Source organism: Neomonachus schauinslandi, chromosome 2 (genome assembly GCF_002201575.2).
Source record: "Neomonachus schauinslandi chromosome 2, ASM220157v2, whole genome shotgun sequence".
NCBI lineage: Eukaryota > Metazoa > Chordata > Mammalia > Carnivora > Phocidae > Neomonachus > Neomonachus schauinslandi.
In genome coordinates this window covers 108,485,123-108,507,387 of record NC_058404.1, presented here as the reverse complement: position 1 = coordinate 108,507,387, position 22,265 = coordinate 108,485,123, and positions in this window count along the sequence as shown.

The following is a 22,265-nucleotide window of genomic DNA, read 5'->3' as shown; positions in this document are numbered from 1 at the left end:
AGAAGCTTTAACAAGTTATCTTTAGAAGTCATGGTGTCACTTCTTCAGTATTCTGTTACAATATGTGTCATCAAGACCAGCCAGTATTCAAGGGGAGAGAATTAACTCCACATCTAACTGGGAAGGGTATCAAAGAATTTGTAATCATGTTTTTTTTTTAAAGATTTTATTTATTTGAGAGAGCGAGAATGAGAGAGAGTACATGAGAGGGGGGAGGGTCAGAGGGAGAAGCAGGCTCCTCGCTGAGCAGGGAGCCCGATGCGGGACTCGATCCCGGGACTCCAGGATCATGACCTGAGCCGAAGGCAGTTGCTTAACCAACTGAGCCACCCAGGCACCCGCAATCATGTTTTAAAACCACTTCAATATACATGTATTCTAATCTTCTCAATTATTTTTTTAGTACCAGATAGTAGACTCATTTCCTAATTCCTTGCCAGTTGTTAGGGCATCATTCATTGTTCACAGCCAGCCAAATATAGGAACCAGGCTGATCGTTCATATTTGACACACTCTGCAGATCATTCTGGGGTATACATTAAAAACTAGAAGCCTTGGAAATAGACATGATTATGTAATGAGTTGGAATGAAAAGAATACTTGCTTAGGAATCAGAGACATGGGTTTCTGGCTTATTTATCCCTATTAAGTCAACATATTTTTGGGCAATTTACTAAAGTTTTTAATGCTTCAGTGTTTTCATGTATAAAAAGGGAATATATATATATATATATACACATGTATATATACATATACATATTTGGGTTTCAAATGAGATAATGAGAAAAAAGTGGTATGTTATATATATATATGTGTGTGTGTATATATATCTATATATATCTATATCTATATATAGATTTTTTTTTTACCATATATGAGGATTTCAGAAAGGAGGAAAATTGCTTAACCATTAAGTCGAATAAATGTGCTGTCTCCAGTATACTGAGTTTGAAAGCAGATAGGGGAAATTAAATAGAGACATTTCAATATAGACATTAAAGGGTGTATCTACCAAACCCTTATTTTACAGCTGAAGGAAATGAGACCAAGACAGGTAAGATATTTGCAGAAGGTCACATATTGCTGGGCAGGGACATAACCAAATTCAGAAGTTCTTGACCAGAGCTTGACATATTTATAGTCTTTGCTTATTATTTTTTTTAATGTACTGGCTTGACATAAATTTTGCTCCTGTACTGGTAATTGTTTTACATAATCTTTCACTGAATTTAACTATTTGAAACCACATTTCTGCCATTTATCTGTTTCTAAGTTCTTATAGTTCAAAATCAATATTTTAATAATAATATTGTTTAAAATTTCTCCCCTTTGATGAGGTGTATGGAAGGAATGAAATCTGATTCTTGTGATTTATTGGTGGAGCAAGGGAAAAATGTAGTCAGGAAGTACATTATCAGCTGACAGTGTGCAGAAACAGCACTAGAACACATGAATGATCTGCTAAGACATCATTCTTTTAAATTCTCTCTCTCTCTCCCCTACAATATAACCTAGCCTTTATTTATGGCAGTGAAGCAGCATTCAAGAAGAAATAAGAAAGATAGAGATTTGAAGTGCATGCAACATATTTTATAGTATATCTGATGAACCCATCTTAAATTTTCAACAAAGATTGTCTTAGAATAAAACTGTAGGTTTGTATTTTTTCATTCATTCATTGGATATGTGTTACATGCTCAGGACCATACAATATGCTGAACACAAAATGATGACATGCTAGAGGTGGCTCTGGCTTTCACAGAGCAAGCCATCTTATTGATAAGACTGATAATTGATCATCATGGTGGACCATGTACAGTAACCTGTCAGTGGAAGTAGAGGGCTCTGAGGAAGCTTTGAGGGTTGCTGATCCAGACAAGGGTAGTTGGGAGGTTTCCATTATGTTAGTGACATTTCAGCTAAGACTTCAGGCTTGAGGAAGTGTTCCTGGCAATGGTCAGAGTTGGTGAGAACATAATACATTCAGCCAGGACTTGGGCTAAGTTTCTCTGCATCTCTTTTTTTTATGACTCATTTTCCTTTCCCCAAGCCTAGAGTCCATCTCCCCTTTTCTAGGGCAATATGAGCATAAACTAAGAGTCAGAAAAGATTTATATGTGTCAGAAAAAGTTCTATAATTATAAATTTATGCTTATTGCTGTAAAAGAATCATGAAAAATGGGAACTATTAAATTTGTTTTTTTTTTATTCTTATGTTAATCCCCATACATTACATCATTAGTTTTAGATGAAGTGTTCCATGATTCATTGTTTGTGCATAACACCCAGTGCTCCATGCAGAATGTGCCCTCCTCAATACCCACCACCAGGCTAACCCATCCTCCCACCCCCCTCCCCTCTAGAACCCTGTTTGTTTTTCAGAGTCCATCGTCTCTCATGGTTCGTCTACCCCTCCGATTTCCCCCTCTTCATTCTTCCCCTCCCGCTACCTTCTTCTTTTTTTTTTTTTCTTAACATATATTGCATTATTTGTTTCAGAGGTACAGATCTGAGATTCAATAGTCTTGCACAATTCACAGTGCTTACCAGAGCACATACCCTCCCCAGTGTCTATCACCCAGTCACCCCATCCTTCCCACCCCACCCCCCACTCCAGCAACCCTCAGTTTGTTTCCTGAGATTAAGAATTCCTCATATCAGTGAGATCATAGGATACATGTCTTTCTCTGTTTGACTTATTTCACTCAACATAATACCCTCCAGTTCCATCCACGTTGTTGCAAATGGCAAGATCTCATTCCTTTTGATGGCTGCATAATATTCCATTGTATATATATACCACATCTTCTTTATCCATTCATCTGTTGATGGACATTTTGGCTCTTTCCACAGTTTGGCTATTGTGGACATTGCTGCTATAAACATCGGGGTGCACGTACCCCTTCGGATCCCTACTTTTGTATCTTTGGGGTAAATACCCAGTAGTGCAATTGCTGGATCATATGGTAGCTCTATTTTCAACTTTTTGAGGAACCTCCATACAGTTTTCCAGAGTGGCAGCACCAGCTTGCATTCCCACCAACAGTGTAGGAGGGTTCCCCTTTCTCCGCATCCCCGCCAACATCTGTCGTTTCCTGACTTGTTAATTTTAGCCATTCTGACTGGTGTGAGGTGGTATCTCATTGAGGTTTTGATTTGGATTTCCCTGATGCCGAGCGATATTGAGCACTTTTTCATGTGTCTGTTGGCCATTTGGATGTCTTCTTTGGAAAAATGTCTGTTCATGTCTTCTGCCCATTTCTTGATTGGATTCTTTGTTCTTTGGGTGTTGAGTTTGATGAGTTCTTTATAGATTTTGGATACTAGCCCTTTATCTGATATGTCATTTGCAAATATCTTCTCCCATTCTGTCGGTTGTCTTTTGGTTTTGTTGACTGTTTCCTTTGCTTTGCAAAAGCTTTTTATCTTGATGAAGTCCCAATAGGTCATTTTTGCCCTTGCCTCGCTTGCCTTTGGTGATGATTCTAGGAAGAAGTTGCTTCAGCTGAGGTCAAAGAGGTTGCTGCCTGTGTTCTCCTTTAGGATTTTGATGGACTCCTGTCTCACATTGATGTCTTTCAACCATTTGGAGTCTATTTTTGTGTGTGGTGTAAGGAAATGGTCCAGTTTCATTCTTCTGCATGTGGCTATCCAATTTTCCCAACACCATTTGTTGAAGAGACTGTCTTTGTTCCATTGGACATTCTTTCCTGCTTTGTCAAAGATGAGTTGACCCTAGAGTTGAGGGTCCATTTCTGGGCTCTCTATTCTGTTCCATTGATCTATGTGTCTGTTTTTGTGCCAGTACCATGCTGTCTTAATGATGACAGCTTTGTAATAGAGCTAGAAGTCCAGAATTGTGATGCCGCCAGCTTTGCTTTTCTTTTTCAACATTCCTCTGGCTATGTGGGGTCTTTTCTGGTTCCATACAAATTTTAGGATTCTTTGTTCCATTTCTTTGAAAAAAGTGGATGGTATTTTGATGGGGATTGCATTGAATGTGTAGATTGCTCTAGGTAGCATTGACATCTTCACAATATTTGTTCTTCCAATCCATGAGCATGGAACGTTTTTCCATTTCTTTGTGTCTTCCTCAATTTCTTTCATGAGTATTTTATAGTTTTCTGAGTACAGATCCTTTGTCTCTTTGGTTAGATTTATTCCTAGGTATCTTATGGTTTTGGGTGCAATTGTAAATGGGATCGACTCCTTAATTTCTCTTTCTTCTGTCTTGTTGTTGGTGTATAGGAATGCCATGGCTTCTGTGCATTGATTTTATATCCTGCCACTTTACTGAATTCCTGTATGAGTTCTAGCAGTTTTGGGGTGGAGTCTTTTGGGTTTTCCACATAAAGTATCATATCATCTGCAAAGAGTGAGAGTTTGACTTCTTCTTTGCCAGTTTGGATGCCTTTTATTTCTTTTTGTTGTCTGATTGCTGTGGCTAGGACTTCCAATACTATGTTGAATAGCAGTGGTGATAGTGGACATCCCTGCCACGTTCCTGACCTTAGGGGGAAAGCTCTCAGTTTTTCCCCATTGAGAATGATATTCGCTGTAGGTTTTTCATAGATGGCTTTTATGATATTGAGGTATGTACCCTCTATCCCTATACTCTGAAGAGTTTTGATCAAGAAAGGATGCTGTACTTTGTCAAATGCTTTTTCTGCACCTATTGAGAGGATCATATGATTCTTGTTCTTTCTTTTGTTAATGTATTGTATCACATTGATTGATTTGCGGATGTTGAACCAACCTTGCAGCCCAGGGATAAATCCCACTTGGTCATGGTGAATAATCCTTTTAATGTACTGTTTATTGGCTAGTATTTTGGTGAGAATTTTTGCATCCATGTTCATCAGGGATGTTGGTCTGTAATTCTCCTTTTTGATGGGGTCTTTGGTTTTGGGATCAAGGTAATGCTGGCCTCATAAAATGAGTTTGGAAGTTTTCCTTCCATTTCTATTTTTTGGAACAGTTTCAGAAGAATAGGTATTAATTCTTCTTGAAATGTTTGGTAGAATTCCCCTGGGAAGCCATCTGGCCCTGGGCTTTTGTTTTTTGGGAGATTTTTGATGACTACTTCAATTTCCTTAGTGGTTATAGGTCTGTTCAGGTTTTCTATTTCATCCTGGTTCAGTTTTGGTAGTTGGTACATCTCTAGGAATGCATCCATTTCTTCCAGGTTATCAAATTTGCTGGCATAGAGTTGCTCATAATATGTTCTTATAATTGTTTGTATTTCTTTTGTGTTGGTTGTGATCTCTCTTCTTTCATTCATGATTTTGTTGATTTGGGTCATTTCTCTTCTCTTTTTGATAAGTCTGGCCAGGGGTTTATCAATCTTGTTAATTCTTTCAAAGAACCAGCTCCTAGTTTCGTTGATCTGTTCTACTCTTCTTTTAGTTTCTATTTCATTGATTTCTGCTCTGATCTTTATTATTTCTCTTCTCCTGCTGGGTTTAGGCTTTATTTGCTGTTCTTTCTCCAGCTCCTTTAGGTGTAGGGTTAGGTTGTGTACTTGAGACTTTTCTTGCTTCTTGAGAAAGGCTTGTATTGCTATATACTTTCCTCTGCCTTTGCTGCATCCCAAAGATTTTGAATAGTTGTGTTTTCATTTTCATTGGTTTCCATGTATTTTTTTAATTCTTCTTTAATTTCCTGGTTGACCCATTCATTCTTCAGTAGGATGCTCTTTAGCCTCCATGTATTTGAGTTCTTTCTGACTTTTGTCTTGTGATTGAGTTCTAGTTTCAAAGCATTGTGGTCTGAAAATAGGCAGGGAATGATCCCAATCTTTTGGTACCGGTTGAGACCTGATTTATGACCTAGGATGTGATCTATTCTGGAGAATGTTCCATGGGCACTAGAGAAGAATGTGTATTCCGTTGCTTTGGGGTGGAATGTTCTGAATATGTCTGTAAAGTCCATTTGGTCCAGTGTGTCATTTAAAGTCTTTATTTCCTTGTTGACCTTTTGCTTAGACGATCTGTCCATTTCAGTGAGGGGGGTGTTAAAGTCCCCCACTATTATTGTATTGTTGTCGATGTGTTTCTTTGCTTTTGTTATTAATTGGCTTATATAATTGGCTGCTCCCATGTTAGGGGCATAGATATTTACAATTGTTAGATCTTCTTGTTGGATAGATCCTTTAAGTATGATATAGTGTCCTTCCTCATCTCTTATTACAGCCTTTGGTTTAAAATCTAATTTGTCTGATATAAGGATTGCCACCCCAGCTTTCTTTTGGTGTCCATTAGCATGGTAAATGGTTTTCCACCCCCTCACTTTCAATCTGGGGCTGTCTTTGGGTCGAACATGAGTTTCTTGCAGACAGCATATCGATGGGTCTTGTTTTTTAATCCAGTCTGATAGCCTGTGTCTTTTGATTGGGGCATTTAGCCCATTTACATTCAGGGTAACTATTGAAAGATAGGAATTTAGTGCCATTGTATTGCCTGTAAGGTGACTGTTACTGTATATTGTCTGTGTTCCTTTCTGGTCTATGTTGCTTTTAGGCTCTCTCTTTTCTTAGAGGACCCCTTTCAAGATTTCCTGTAGGGCTGGTTTTGTGTTTGCAAATTCCTTTAGTTTTTGTTTGTCCTGGAAGCTTTTTATCTCTCCTTCAATTTTCAGTGACAGCCTAGCTGGATATAGTATTCTTGGCTGCATATTTTTCTCATTTAGTGCTCTGAATATGTCATGCCAGTCCTTTCTGGCCTGCCAGGTCTCTGTGGATAGGTCTGTTGCCAGTCTAATGTTTCTACCCTTGTAGGTTACATATCTCTTCTCCCGAGCTGCTTTCAGGATTTTCTCTTTGTCTATGAGACTTGTAAGTTTTACTATTAGATGTCTGGGTGTTGACCTATTTTTATTGATCTTGAGAGGGGTTCTCTGTGCTTCCTGGATTTTCATGCCTGTTTCCTTCCCCAAATTAGGGAAGTTCTCTGCTATAATTTGCTCCATTATACCTTCTGCCCCTCTCTCTCTTTCTTCTTCTTCTGGGATCCCAATTATTCTAATGTTGTTTCGTCTTATGGTATCGCTTATCTCTCGAATTCTGCCCTCGTGATCCAGTAGTTGTTTCTCTCTCTTTCTCTGAGCTTCTTTATTTTCCATCATTTCATCTTCTATATTACTGATTCTCTCTTCTGCCTCATTTATTCTAGCAGTTAGCGCCCCCATTTTTGATTGCACCTCATTAATAGCCTTTTTGATTTCTACTTGGTTGGATTTTAGTTCTTTTACTTCTCCAGAAAGGGTTTCTCTAATAACTTCCATATTTTTTTCAAGCCCAGCTAGTATCTTTAAAGTGATGATTCTGAACTCTAGATCTGACATCGTACTAATGTCCGTATTGAGTAAGGTCCCTGGCAGTCGGTACTACTCTTGTTCTTTTTGTTGAGGTGATTTTTTCCGTCCTGTCATTTTGTGCAGAGGAAAATAGATTAATGAGAGAACAAAATGCTAGCAGAGTAACAACGTCCCCAGAAAATATACTCTAAACAAATCAGAAAAGACCTGAAGCAGTGGGAAAAGAAAGGGAAAGAGAAAAAAGAAAAAGAAAAAAGGAGAAAAAGAAAAAGATAAAGATAAAAACAAACAAAAACAAACAAAACAAAACAACAACAACAACAAAAAACCAGAATGTGATCAAATATGATCAGGCTGGTATATAGATCAGTGCCATACACTAGATTTGGGGTGTATTTTGGTCTGTTAGAAGAAAGTGCCTCCCAAAATTTTAAAGAAAGAAAAACTTATATATGTACAAAAATAAGGGTTGATATGATGAAGGGATGGAATATGACTGTAAAGATGGTAATTATAAAAAATTTTATAAGAGGAATTGATAAGAAGTTGTTTGAAAAAATAAAGAAGAGGATTTAAAAAAAGAAAAAAAAAGGGAGAGGATGTGATCAGGCAGGGGAATAGAAAACACCATATACTAGAGATTTAGGGTATATTTTGATCTGTTAGAAGAAACTATCTCAAAATTTTAAAGAGAGAACAACTTATATATATAAGCCAAAAATACGGGTAACTACTATGAAGGGATAGAATATGACTCTAAAAATGAAAAATAAAAAATTTTTTTTTTTAAAAAAAGGGATTGATAAGATGTTGGTTGAAAAAGGGAAAAAGAAAAATTCAAAAAGAAAAAAAAAGAAAAAAAGACAGTTAAAAAAAAATTAACTTTGAAAGACTAAAGAATCATGGTAAAAAAGCCATGAATTCTATGTGCAGTATTCCCCTAGAGCTGGAGTTCTGCCGTTCTCATTGATGGGTAAACTTGGTCTTGGCTGGCTGTTCTCGCTGATCTTCTGGGGAGGGGCCTGTTGCCGTGGTTTCCAAATGTCTTTGCCGGAGGCAGAATTGCCCCGCCCTTGCCCCCTCCCAGCTAAGTAATCTGCTCAGGTTTGCTCTCCGGGGCTTTTGTTCCCTGTGAGCTTTCCGTACAGCTTTGGAGGCGGAGAGTGAAGATGGCGGCCTCCCCATCTCTGCCGCGGAGGAGCTGAGAACTCGGTGCCCCGCTCCTCAGTGAGCCCCCAGAGAAAAGCCGTCAGTCACTCCCGTCTCCCCGGTCTCCAGCCGCACTCCGTGCTCACCCGGCCTGTGACCGCGCGTTTCTATCTCTGGCACCCGACCCCGGGTGGAGTCTCCAAACCCAGCAGATCCCTGCGGCGCACTCCCGCGCGGCTCCTCCCGGGGGAGGAAGGTGAGTCTCCCTGGATCTGCCGCTTGTTGGGTCCCTGCTGGAGGAGCAGTGGCCTGACTGTGCCGCAGATCACGGTTTTTGGCAACCCCGAGCTGACAGCCCGCGCCTGGGCTCCGCCTCTGCAGCCGGCTTCCCTGCTCTGATACCTGGGAGCTCTGCCACACTCAGGCACCCCCGGTCTTTCTGTGACCCGTGGGTCCTGAGACCACACTGTCCCGGAGGGTTCCACCCCCCGCTTAGCCACCAGAGTGACGTCCCTCAGTGGAGCAGACTTTTAAAAGTTCCGATTTTGTGCTCCGCGGCTCTATCAGTTGCCAGAAGCGTCCACCGGAGGCCCCTCCCCTGCCGTCTATCCTCCCGAATATCGCCTCAGATTCACTTCTCCGCACGTCCTACCTTCCAGAAAGTGGTCGCTTTTCTGATGAGAGAGTTGTTGCTCTTCTTTTCTTCGACCTCCTGTTGAGTTTGTAGGTGTTCAGAATGGTTTGATCCCTATCCAGCTGAATTCCTGAGACCAGACGAAATCCAGGTCTCCTACTCCTCCGCCATCTTGCTCCGCCCCTGACCTAAATTTGGTTTTAATTTCTCTTTCCAGCTATACTTTCCTTCTACCATCCCCAAAATAGAAGTAAATAGGAAGCTAAATTAGTCAGATTTTCAGATTTTGAAGTCTTAAGAGTTTCCTTTGTTCAAGGAGAAGAGTTAAGACATTTTTAAAATTAGTTTTATTTCCTAATATCTTTTTAATTTCAAGTTTTTATTTAAATTCCAGCTAGTTAACATACAGTGTAATATTGGTTTCAGTAGTAGAATTTTGTGATTCATCATTTATATACAACACCCAGTGCTCATCACAAGTACCCTCCTTAGTACCTATCACCTGCTTAACCCATCCCCCTACCTACCTCCCCTTCATCAACCCTCAGTTTGTTTTCTGTAGTTACCAGTCTGTTTTATGGTTTGCCTCTCTCTTTTTTCCTTCATGTTCATCTGTTTCATTTCTTAAATTCCACATATGAGTGAAGTCATACAGTATGGGTCTTTCTTTGACTGACCTATTTCACTTAGCATAATACACTCTAGCTCCATCCATGTCTTTGCAAATGGCAGAATTTCATTCTTTTTGATGGCTGAGTAACATTCCCTTGTGTGTGTGTGTGTGTGTGTGTAGAGAGAGAGAGAGGTGGTATATATATAAGAGGTGGTATATATATATATATCCATTCATCAGTCGATGGACATTTGGGCTCTTTCCATAATTTGGCTATGTTAATAACGCTGCTATAAACATTGGGGTTCATGTGCCCCTTTGAGTCAGTATTTTTGTATTCTTTGGGTAAATACCTAGTAGTGTAACTGCTGGTTGTAGGGAAGTTCTATTTTTAACTTTTTGAGGAAACTCCATCCTGTTTTCCAGAATGGCTGTAGCTGTTTGCATTCCTACCAACAGTGTAAGGGATTTCCCTTTTCTCTGCATCCTCACCAAAACCTGTTGTTTCCTGTGTTGTTAATTTTAGCCATTCTGACTGTGTGAGGTGCTATCTCATTGTAGTTTTGATTTGTATTTCCCTGAAGATAAGTGATGTTGAGCATCTTTTCACACGTCTATTAGCCATCTTTATGTCTTCTTTAGAAAAATGTCTATTCGTGTCTTCTGTCTATTTCTTGACTGGATTATTTGTTTTTTGGGTGTTGAATTTGAATTTGATTAGTTCCTTATAGATATTTTGGATATTCTTTATTAGATATGTCTTTTGCAAATATCTTCTCCCATTCCAAAGGTTGCCTTTTATCTTATTTTTTTTTAAAGATTTTATTTATTCATTTGAGAGAGAGAATGAGAGAGAGAGATAGAGCACAAGAGGGGGGAGTGGGAGAGGGAGAAGCAGACTCCCCACTGAGCAGGGAGCCCGATGCGGGACTCAATCCCGGGACTCCAGGATCATGACCTGAGCCGAAGGCAGTCGCTTAACCAACTGAGTCACCCAGGCGCCTGGTTGCCTTTTATCTTAAATCAAGTACACAAACTCAAATGCCAACTTGAATAGTGTAAGTAAACTAAAAGAGTAGATTTGGTCATGAATAAGAAATGAATAAGCAATTTAAATAATTAACTGTAAAAGATATTTAGAGGAATAATTGGAGATTTTGGATATAGCCTATATATTATATGATTAATTAATTATTGCTAATTTTTAGGTGTAATAATGGTATTGTGGTTATGTAGAAAAAGTTCTTTTAGGCTTTTTTTTTTCTTAGAGATGAACACTGAAACATTTAGAATTGAATATCATGATGTGTACATTTGCCAACAAAGGTGAGTAAGTATAAAAACATAAGTAAAAATTGTTAGGCACTATCTAACCTGAATAGAAGTGTTATAAATTAGAAAGCCATTATTCAGCTTTCTGCACATGAGGAAATGTAGGCTCAGTGTTGGGCAGATGTTCAGTTTTTCAAAAGAAACTGTAAATCCATAATTTTATATGACACTACCTGTGTTTAGAATATTTGCACTTAATTAATCAATATTTAAACATTCTTTATTCCAAACAAAACAGACTTAAGACCCTAAAGAGATCTTTGGGATTTCTAGTTTAGGCTCATACACAAGGGAGAAATGGAGCTAAGATTTGGGAAGTGAGGAGGCAGTTGCAGCTATCCAAGGAGAGATGCTGAATGCATCCCTCTAAACTAGGAAGCATACTTGGTCTTGAAATGTTCAAATAATACATGCATGGTAGATGGTAAGATTGAGAGAGATATGTTTCAGAAAGTTGTGAATTTCAAAAATCATGTTGGTTTGGAATGTACCCCTATTGATAGGTATAAATATGAACCTATGTCTATCCAGTGTTAGATTTTTGCTGTAATTTAAGATATCTATCTTCCAATGACTTCATTGAATTTTGTGCTCCTCTGGTGGGATAGTATGTAGAATGGATTAAATTTTATTAAGTAGCTTGAAGTAAATATATTTTTTATTATAAGTATTTTGTTGTGTGAAGCTCACACACTTGCTATGGATATTTTATAATTATTGCTTTGACAAAATACCAATTTGTAGAAAGCATTAGAGATGATTATGCTTAAAGGTGGTGAGATCAGTAAGTGGTCCACTTTAGTAGTCTAGTCTAGATGGAGTGCTGGCCTGAATTAAGACTATATAATGGGGATGTAATAAGTGAGTGATGAGAAATATTAAAGAATTTTGATTGAGTAGGACTTAACAATACAGAGATAAAGCAAATACAATTTTCAGTTTTCAAAGAGGTTTACTGTGTTTCAAGTTTAATAAACAAAGTGACTTATGGAGTCATCTACTGAGCTAGAAAAGGCTGATGTAGAAGCAAGTTTGGGTGGGGTTTTGTACATGCTGATATGAGATGCATGGGAACTTTCTGGTCAAGATGCACTGAGTCATTTAAATATTGATTTGAAGTTTAATAGTGAAATCTGAGCTAGTAATACATATTTGGGATTGCTAATTTAGTGATGATATTTAAAGTAGACAAATTGTCATAGAAAATGTGTAGGAAAGAGAAGATTTGAGGGATAGTGCAGTAAATACTATCATTTTAGTCTTCCCAGTCTCCATTCCCTTATTCTTCTAGCACAAGAGTATGCACTTGACCTAAATTAGACCAATCATAAATACTCCTTTCCCTTGGTCACAGTTATTGGTAAAAGGAATAGGCATGTGACTCAAATGATGGTAATCAGAGTTAAAACTAGAGCTGGGAGAAAAATACTCTTTTCTGTTCTTGTAAGATGTGTGAGCAGATGACCTTAGAAGCAGATGTTGTATGGAAAAAGGAAGACAGCTGTAGAAGAGAAGTCATCAGACAAACAGAGAAAAGCAGAAAAGAGGCAGTAAGATAGTCCTGATGGCACTTAAGATTTTGGCTCCACTTTTTCTCAAAGTCAGTTTTTAAAAGCCAGTGTATTTTCTTTGTTGGCTTAATTCTACCCCAATATACAACATTTTCAAGAAGTTAAAATGTAAAGGACTAAATGCATAGAATTGTATTTGCAGGGGGCAGAGGGTTGTTTAGGGCTTAAAAAAGAGGGTCTTTTTCCCCATATACATTTTTTTTAATATATATATTTAACTTAGCGGAAAAAATACAGTATGTTTAAATGCCTGTAAAATAGATCCAGTAGTAAAGAGAGAATTACAGTGAATCAAACTGAAAATATTAACACTCATTAATTGTGTGCCTCACAAATAAGGAGTGACTAAGACTGAGCTCTAATAATAGTAGTTTATCTTTAATGAACAGGGCTATTTTACCAAGGTAATCATAACAGATAGAATATATTTTCCAAAAAGATTGTTGAAAATGAGGAATTTAAAGCTTGTAAGAACATGTAATATATAATATTACATAGTAATCTTAGCATTCAGTGGTTTTTTTCCCTTAATCTTTAAATTATTTCATGTAAGCAAAGTGATATATATTGAAATTAAAAGTTGGTTTTATCGCCATTAGTAGTATATTACATATTAAATCTAAAATAACAAATTTTTTCAAATTCTCTTAAGTGTTTTGAGATTTATCTTTGAGTTTTAGGTAAAAAACAAACAAACAAACAAGTAAACAGCCCCTAAAACCTTACTTAAGAAACTGTGCATGTGAACCTGATACCAGTAATTGATGTTAAACTCACGAGAAATTTGGACACATTAGGAGCTGTTGTGATGTCACAGTGTTCACAGTAAGGAGGGGGGAGTAAGCCATGTAAATAGTCTGGGTTAAGGGTGCCTGGGTGGCTCAGTCGGTTAGGCTCCTACCTTCAGCTCAGGTCATGATCCCAGGGTCTTAGGATTGAGCCCTGTTGTCAGGTCTCTCTGTTCAGTGGGGAGGGAGCCTGCTTTTGTAGCTCTCCCTGCTTGTGCTGTCTCTCTCTCTCAAATAAATTATGATTTAAAAAAAATAGTCTGGGTTAGACTGAGGTTGACAAAATCATTAATTTATAGTCCCACTAAGATTATGGTAAAACCCAATAAATTTATATTCCCACAAGATGGATTTATACTAGAAAGTATTACCTGGCATATGGGCTATGAGGCCTAGGCTAAAAGTATAATAGATAAAAGGTCTCCATTTTGAAGGTATTTCAGACAGCAACAGATAATTACCCTCATTGGATGTTTTTTGTGGAACTGAACTCTTGTAAAACAGGTGGCTCTTTCTACTTTTGGGGCTCTTTAATTTCCCACCTGGAAATTATGCTTCTAGAATATTACTATGAGTCTCATTGCTTTATTTGCTTAGTTATGAGAAGTAACTATTTTGGATTTAAAATGATACGTCATTACTAAAGCAAGTAATTCACATAGAATTTCATTAGTAAGTAGAGACATTATAAGGCCTCATTTTTATGATTATTTAATAAAATTTGTCTTGGTTTTTTTATTTCCTTTTGGCCAAAGACAGATTTTATAGAAAGTAGATTACAATTACTATATTTTAATTAAGAATCTATGTCAAGAGAATAAAGGTGAATTGTATTTGTTACAATACTTGTTTTCTGTGCACATGCATCTGAAAAGACATTTGTGTTATTAATTTAAATATGTATCTTATATCCTTCTAAGAGTAGGTAGGTAGATGCTCAAACTTAATTCTTTTAAATGTGTTATAAGCAACTTCTATTCTATTAGAAGGTTCTATTCTATTATGTTGATAGGATATACTAGATGCTACTTTTTAATTTAAAATAAATCTAAGTACTTCTAATGTGTATGGTGGCCAATTTGCAATTATGATCTCCATGATGAGATTCTTCCAGGAAATGAGAGGTACATTATAATTTAAATGGAGTTGTAGATCTGGTTGATTTTAATTTGTGACCTAGAGGTCAATAGTTATTGGGTGTAATAACCTTCCAGTAATGGGGAAATTCAAGGCACATTTATATAATGAGAAATCATAACTAGTTATGGTTCAGGATGATGATTTTTCTCTTTGCCATTCTGATCTGCAATTCTGCCTTCATTTTATAGACTTCATACCTCTAGCGTTTAAGACACATCTTTACTCTAGACAAAGTTATAAAGCTACTCTTTGATTTATAATAAAGTTTATAATATCCACTATATTCAATGCAGTGCTACTTTTATATGCTTGCTATTTTTAAATGTGTGTTTTTATTATCTTTCTTATAAGTCTCATATTAGTGTTTGCCTAATACTTTGTTTCCTCAGGATTGTCTTTCAGATAATCAGATTTTCCTAGTTTTATTTATTTATTTTACTAAATTAAAATGCACATTTTCTAGATAGAAGAAAATTCATAGCAGAGCTGTCTTTGTATAAAACTATTTATTGCACATCAAGACAAAACTAAAATTTATTACAGTGTTAGAAACTAGCGTTTCCAAGTTGAATGAGAATTACACATAGTAAAATAACATAAAATCTGATCTTTATTCATTATTACTGAATCAGAATTTAACCTTGAATTTAGAATAATGCAAATCAAAATAGAGTCGAAACTTTAAAAAGTGAGTGAAAAAGATTTTACTGTATAGAAGAAGTGCTTTACTCATGAATAACAATAATAATAAGGACAAGGGTAATACATTTTTGAGTAATTATGCTGTTATGTGGAAGATTATCACTCTTTAGGTGATTATCATATAGTTCTTTAATCTTCGTAACTACTGGGTGAAATAGTACTATCATTATATCCATTTAAAAATGAGAAGTCTGAGATTAAAAAGATTAAATAACTAGGTCAAAGTCAGGTTTGCTATTAAGTTAGCTTAGGTCTTTGGGGTCTCAAATCTGTGCTCTCTGAACCACTTCTCTTTGAAGTATTTTCTTTGAACATCTGTTTCAGACCTACTGAATCAGAATTTCTGGTTGTGGAACATAATAGTCTGCATTTTAGCATTTGTACTAGAATTCACATTTCTTATATATGGCAGCCTACAGAAGACAAGAAATACCGTAAATAATTAATGATGAGTCTAATTCACTTGAAACAATGTACTAGTAAATAGGATTGTAGACAGCCCAACAGTAGAGTGGGGTCAAACTGCCTATTTTAGTAGAAAACTGCCTATTTCAATGATACTTACAATGGTGAAGCCTTTTGACAGTACTTTTGTTGGATTTCACTTCTGACTCAGAATGAGCTCTTCATAACAAACTATGTATTTGGAGGCTCATATTTAACTTGTCTCTTTGGCAACAACTGGGTGAGAGGAAATGTTAGCAGGAACCATAGCATGGGCTGTAAAAATCTACTCCAGTCCCAGTAAGGGTTGAACATTTGCTTAGTTTGTTTTAAGAAGCTTTGTAGGTACCACTCTTGCTTTTTAATGAATACATCAGAGGGAGTTTACAGACATAATTAGAATTCTTTAGTATCAGCACTCCTTTCCTGGGGTTTTAAACAGTTATAATAGGTGAAACAAATATGTTTATTTAAGGTCTTTGATATTTAAGTGAAACAAATTTTGTTCACCATTTGGTATTAAAAACAAACTCAAAACTGACCTATTGGGCAGGAAAATAAAAGAAATTAAAATCTGAGAATATCAAAGCAGGAATTTAGATGTTGAATGTTTGAAATATGGATGAAAGAAATATTCAGTGTGTTTCAGGTTTTTAAATAGCTTTAATCAAATTCTTGAATTTTGGCTTATTGAAAACCTATGCAAATATTCATATTCTAAGGTAATATTGGATAATTTATGGCAGCTTTAATTTAATAAGTCACTTTTCTAAATGACTTATTAAAGTGTGTGAAAGTCACTTATTAAAGTGTGAAAATCACACTTTAGAAACAAACAGACACAAAACCAAACAAAATGAGGTAAAAGTTAAGATAATTTTGGTCATGTGAATCTTACTTAAAATAAAAGTTATTCCTTATCTACCGACCTGGTAGCAATCAAGCGTCTACTTCCCACACACTGAAAAAGCTTCAGCCAAAATAAATAAACATTTCAAAAACAACTGATTTGTTCAGTTCCTCAAGGCCTTCCAAAGGGACCAGCATAAAAACAAACAAGCAAACATATTTTTATATTACAATAACAAAGAAGTTCATTGTAGAATATGTTAAGAAAATATAAGCAGGGGTGGCTCAGTTGGTTAAGTGTCTGCCTTTGGCTTGGGTCATGATCTTGGGGTCCTGGGATCAAGCCCCACATGGGGCTCCCTGCTCAGCAGGGAGTCTGCTTCTCCCTCTCCCTCTGCCCTTCCCCCTGCTCATGCTCTCTCTCTTGCTGTCCCTCTCTCAAATAAATAACATCTTTTTTTAAAAGAAAGAAATATAAGCTAAAAGAACAAAAATTAAAATTACCTATAACACACACATGAACATTATTATTCATTGTCTATTTATTCTGCCCACCCCTCAGAAATGGAGTCATAATTCTATGATATTTTAAATTTGATCCTTCATTTTACAATCTGTCTTTATTTTGCCATGCCATGAAATAGTCTTATGTAACTCTGTTTTTAATGGCATTATTCTATTCCCCAATGAGGATGAGGATTTAAAAATTAATAATGAAATAGCTTATTGTTGGACATAATTACATGATATAGGGGATAAAATACAGGTTGTGGAAATAGAGGGTCAGCCTCTTTCAAGCTAAATGGCTTGGGCTGTGTTATTTAATCTCTGTACCTCAGTTTCCTTAACTGAAAATGTAGATTAAAATGTTTGTTGTCTCATTGAGTTGTGAGGATTGGGTGAGTTAATATCTCTTAAGCATAGTAACTGGAGGGGTGCCTGGGTGGCTCAGTCAGTTAAGCGTCTGCCTTCGGCTCAGATCATGTTCCCAGGGTCCTGGAATCGAGCCCCACATGGGGCTCCCGGCTCAGTGGAGAGCCTGCTTCTCCCTCTCCCTCTGCCTGCTGCTCTGCTTACTTGTGCTCTTTCTCTCTGTCAAATAAATAAATAAAATGTTAAAAAAAAAAAAAAGCATAGTAACTGGAATATGGCACGGCTCAATAATTATTAGGTATTATGAAGACAATAATAATTATGTAATACATTCCTAGAAGTAGAATTTCTGAGTAAAAGATGAAGCATAATTTTTAGAACTTTGATGCTTATCAAGAAATTGCCCAGATATGCCCAATGGGAATACACAGATTATCTATCTAGTTCTATTCCCAGATTCAGAGTTTAGGATCAAATTTAACATGAAAATTATCAAAATTTATTTTAGGAGTTATAAAACTAATATTATTGGTACAAAATCCAACTACATACCTTACTTATTTTTTTATGTATTACTTGTTTATATTTCTATTATGGTAAGCAATACATATTATAATCTTTGGATAGTTATTTGTTGTTTTCTCCTCTATATCCATACTAAGTAGCATGTTATTATAACTTTATGATCTATTTCAGTTTGAAACATACAAATAGAGTATCAGTGTTGTCTTTTTTTAAAGTTTTTATTTAAATTCTATTTAGTTAACATATAGTGTAATATTGGTTTCAGGAGTAGAACTTAGTGATTCATTACTTACATACAACACCCAGTGCTCATCACAAGTGCCCTCCTTAATACCTATCACCCATTTAGTGCATCCCTTACCCACCTCCCCTCCATGAACCCTCAGTTTGTTCTCTATAGTTAAGAGTCTGTTTTATGGTTTGCCTTTCTCTCTTTTTTTTTTCCTTTCCCTATGTTCATGTTTCATTTCTTAAGTTCCACATGAGTGAAATCATATGGTATTTGTCTTTCTCTGACTGACCTATTTCACTTAGCATAATACACTCTAGCTCTATCCATGTCATTGCAAATGGCAAGATTTAATTCTTTTTATGGCTAATATTCCATTGTATATATATTATCACCTCCTCTTTATCTATTCATCAGTCAATGGACGTATGGGCTCTTTCCATATTTTGACTGCTATAGACTGCTGTTATAATGCTGCTGCTGCTGCTATAGACTTTGGGGTGCATGTGCCCCTTTGAGTCAGTATTTTTGTATCCTTTTTGTAAATACCTAGTAGTGCAACTGCTGGGTCATAGTAAAAGCAGTAAAAAAAAAAAAAAGCAGTAAAAAACTGCTTTTGACTTTTCGACGAACCTCCATACTGTTTTCCAGAGTGGCTGTTTGCACTCCCACCAACAGTGAATAAGGGTTCCCCTTTCTCAGCATCCTTGCCAATACCTGTTGTTTCTTTTGTTGTTAATTTTAGCCATTCTGACTGGTGTGAGGTGGTATCTCATTGTGGTTTGATTTGTATTTCCCTGATGATGAGTGACACTGAGTATCTTTTCATATATCTGTTAGCCATCTGTATGTCTTCTTTGGAGGAATGTGTTCATGTCTTCTGTCCATTTCTTGAGGGATTATTTGTTTTTTGGGTTTTGAGTTTAATTAGTTCTTTATATATTTTGGATACTAATCCTTTATCAGATATGTTATTTGCAAGTATCTTCTCCCAATCTGTAGGTTGCCTTTTAGTTTTGTTGATTGTTTCTTTGGCTGTTTGGAAGCTTTTTATCTTGATCAAGTCCCAATAGTTCATTTTTGCTTTTGTTTCCCTTGCCTGAGGAGACATATCTATTAAGAAGTTGCTACAGCCAATGTCAAAGAGGTTACTGCCTATGTTCTCCTCTTAAGATTTTGATGGTTTCCTGTCTCACATTAGGTCTTTCATCCATTTTGAATTTATGTGTGTGTATGGTGTTAGAAAGCGGTCGATTTTCATTCTTTTGTATGTTGCTCTCCAGTTTTCCCAACGCCATTTGTTGAAGAGACTTTTTTCCATTAGATATTTCCTGCTTAACAAAGATTAGTTGACCATATAGTTGTGGGTCCATTTCTGGGTTTTGTAGTCTGTTCTATTGATCGATGTGTCTGTTTTTGTGCCAGTGTTTTTGTGCTGTCTTGATGACTACAGCTTTGTAATATAGCTTGATATCCAGAATTGTGATGCCTCCAGCTTTGCTTTCTTTTTCAAGATTACTTTGGCTATTCAGTGTTGTCTTAATTTTCATATTTAATATATTTTTGAGGTGAATACCTTTTTATCTTTTTCTTTGACCTGCTTTTGTTGAACTGCTTTATCTCTTTTTCTTTAGGAATGTTTCTACTAGATGCTTGTTCCCATTTGTTACTAATATATTAAACCTTTCTCTTCAGTGAATTTGGCCTGTTTTTATTTTCATAATTTGTTACTTTATTTCCTTTGATTTTTTTTTCCCTTTCATTTCTTCCTCCTAGGAGTTGTGTATGGTGTCGGTGTGTCAGTGTGTGTGTGTGTGTGTGTTTGTATGTGTGTGTGTTTGTGTATGTATTCAGTCATATCTATGTAAGTTAATGAACCTTTTTGTTTCTATAGTTGATATAAAATGGATGATTATTTAAAAATTTTAATTTGGCCTGAACCTTAAGTTACTGTGAATTTGAAACCCCAAAACATTAATATCTTCTGCAGTTTTCTCCTGATTTGGCTTCCATATGAAGCCCCTAAGTTTCATAGTAGCTCTATAATTAAAACATATCCTACACAGAGTGAATGACAGCCATTCTGTTAAGTAATTTGTATATATTCTTTAATTTATTAACATAAGGATTCCATGTTTTTCCATGTTTTTCAAATTAGACATACAAAGTTTAAGGAATGAACCAATTCCACAGATCTATAAATGACAGAGCTAAGTCTTATTGCCATTTTAAACCTCTGTAAGATAACCTCTTCTGCACCATTGCACTCTGACATTTTGGAAAACTTAGAGGCAGTGAAAGGTGAACACCAGAACTATGGAGCTCAGAAGTCTTTGAGATATTCTGGCATAAATGCTTCACTTTTTCCATGCGTGGACTGAGGTAAAGAGGACCACTTGTGATTAAGTATCTTGCCTAACACATTCTAGGTAAGAATTTCAACAATATAAATTAGGGTTATTGCGTGTGGATATAAGACATATTTGGTTGATATTTTTGAATCTGTAATTAAAACATCTGGATATATTTAAATTACTTGTTTGTTTAGTATGACAATCTCTACTTTTATTCTTTATATTCACATACTTTTAATGTTAAGAAATTTATATTTTTATCAATATATGCTCAGATAGCTTCATTTTGGGCTCCTTTAAGGAAAAATACAAAGAAGATATATAATATCTAAGCTAATTATTAGCTTATTAAACATAGGAAATGATGAATCACAGACCTGTACCCCTGAAACAAATAATACATAATAATAATAATAATAATAATAATAATAATAATAAATGAATAAATAAAAAGAAAACCACAAAAAATCCATAGGAAATGGTAGAGAAATTCTGTGTGCTCCACCTTTTTTTTTTTTTTTTTTTAGATTTTATTTATTTATCAGAGAGAGAGAGTGAGAGAGAGCACAAGCAGGGATAGCGGCAGGCTGCAGGAGAAGCAGGCTACCCACTGAGCAAGGAGCCCGATGAGGGACTCAATCCCAGGAACCTGGGATCATGACCTGAGCTGAGGGCAGATGCTTAACCGACTGAACCACACAGGCATCCCTGTGTTCCATATTCTTAACTATACCTATTTGTATGCTGTGTAACATATTTGTTATGTCTTTTCCCCTGGTATTGTGTTTGAAAATAATATTAATACAAAGATTTTCCATAGATAATCTCTACTTCTGGATAGCTTAGTATATGCAAACTTACTGGCAGGTTTAATTTTCCTCCTTTTGAAGTCGATACCATGGCTGTCAGCAGAGCCTACTAGAAGCTTTAAGAACATTAATTGCATTTTAGAGCTGGAGGTAGAAAGAAAATTTCAGCAAGGACCTCATTTGAACCATTGTTCTAAGTCTTTTTGGTATACCTGGTTCTCTTTTAAGGGAATAATACATTTATAAGTAAACTAACACTGTGTGTTCTGCACAAGGACAGAAAAAGATTACATGAAAGATGCAATAAATAGAGCCCAACTCCTTTTTGTTGGCAGAGATGAGGAACAGCAAATCTTTACTTCTCTACCTTTTTCAGCTTTCCCTTAGTTACTTCTCAATCTACCTACAATGTCATCTCAAGTTTGTTTCTAGGGCTAGCTCTGTATAGCAAGATGCAGCAGTGAACTGGAGAATCAAACACTGACTTCCCATGGAGTTCCTTGAACTCTGGAAGAAATTCTTAATGTAAATACCACATTGTAATTAAGTATCCTCAAATTAGTTTTCTCTATTCCATTTGATTTCTGATGAATAAATAGGAACTTGGGAGGAAGAATGAGAGGCAGATGTGTTAGGATTAATATAGGTAACATCAAGCACAGGCTGACATTTATGATTGCCATGAGTTGAATTCTCTGTTAGGACCTAGTCCTGCTGCTAAGTCTGAACCAGTATTTTTCTTCCAGTTTTTGTAGCCTCAAAACACTGATTAGTCCATTTATTTTGGCTTGCTGTGTTCTCAGTTCTTTGGTTTGATCTCTTTGCCTACTGACTTCACTCCTGTTTTGATCCTTCATTTTACAACACCCTTATATCACATCTTCATGAACCTATTTACTAGCTTGATCACATTTTCCTGCTGCAAACCATTGAAGCTTT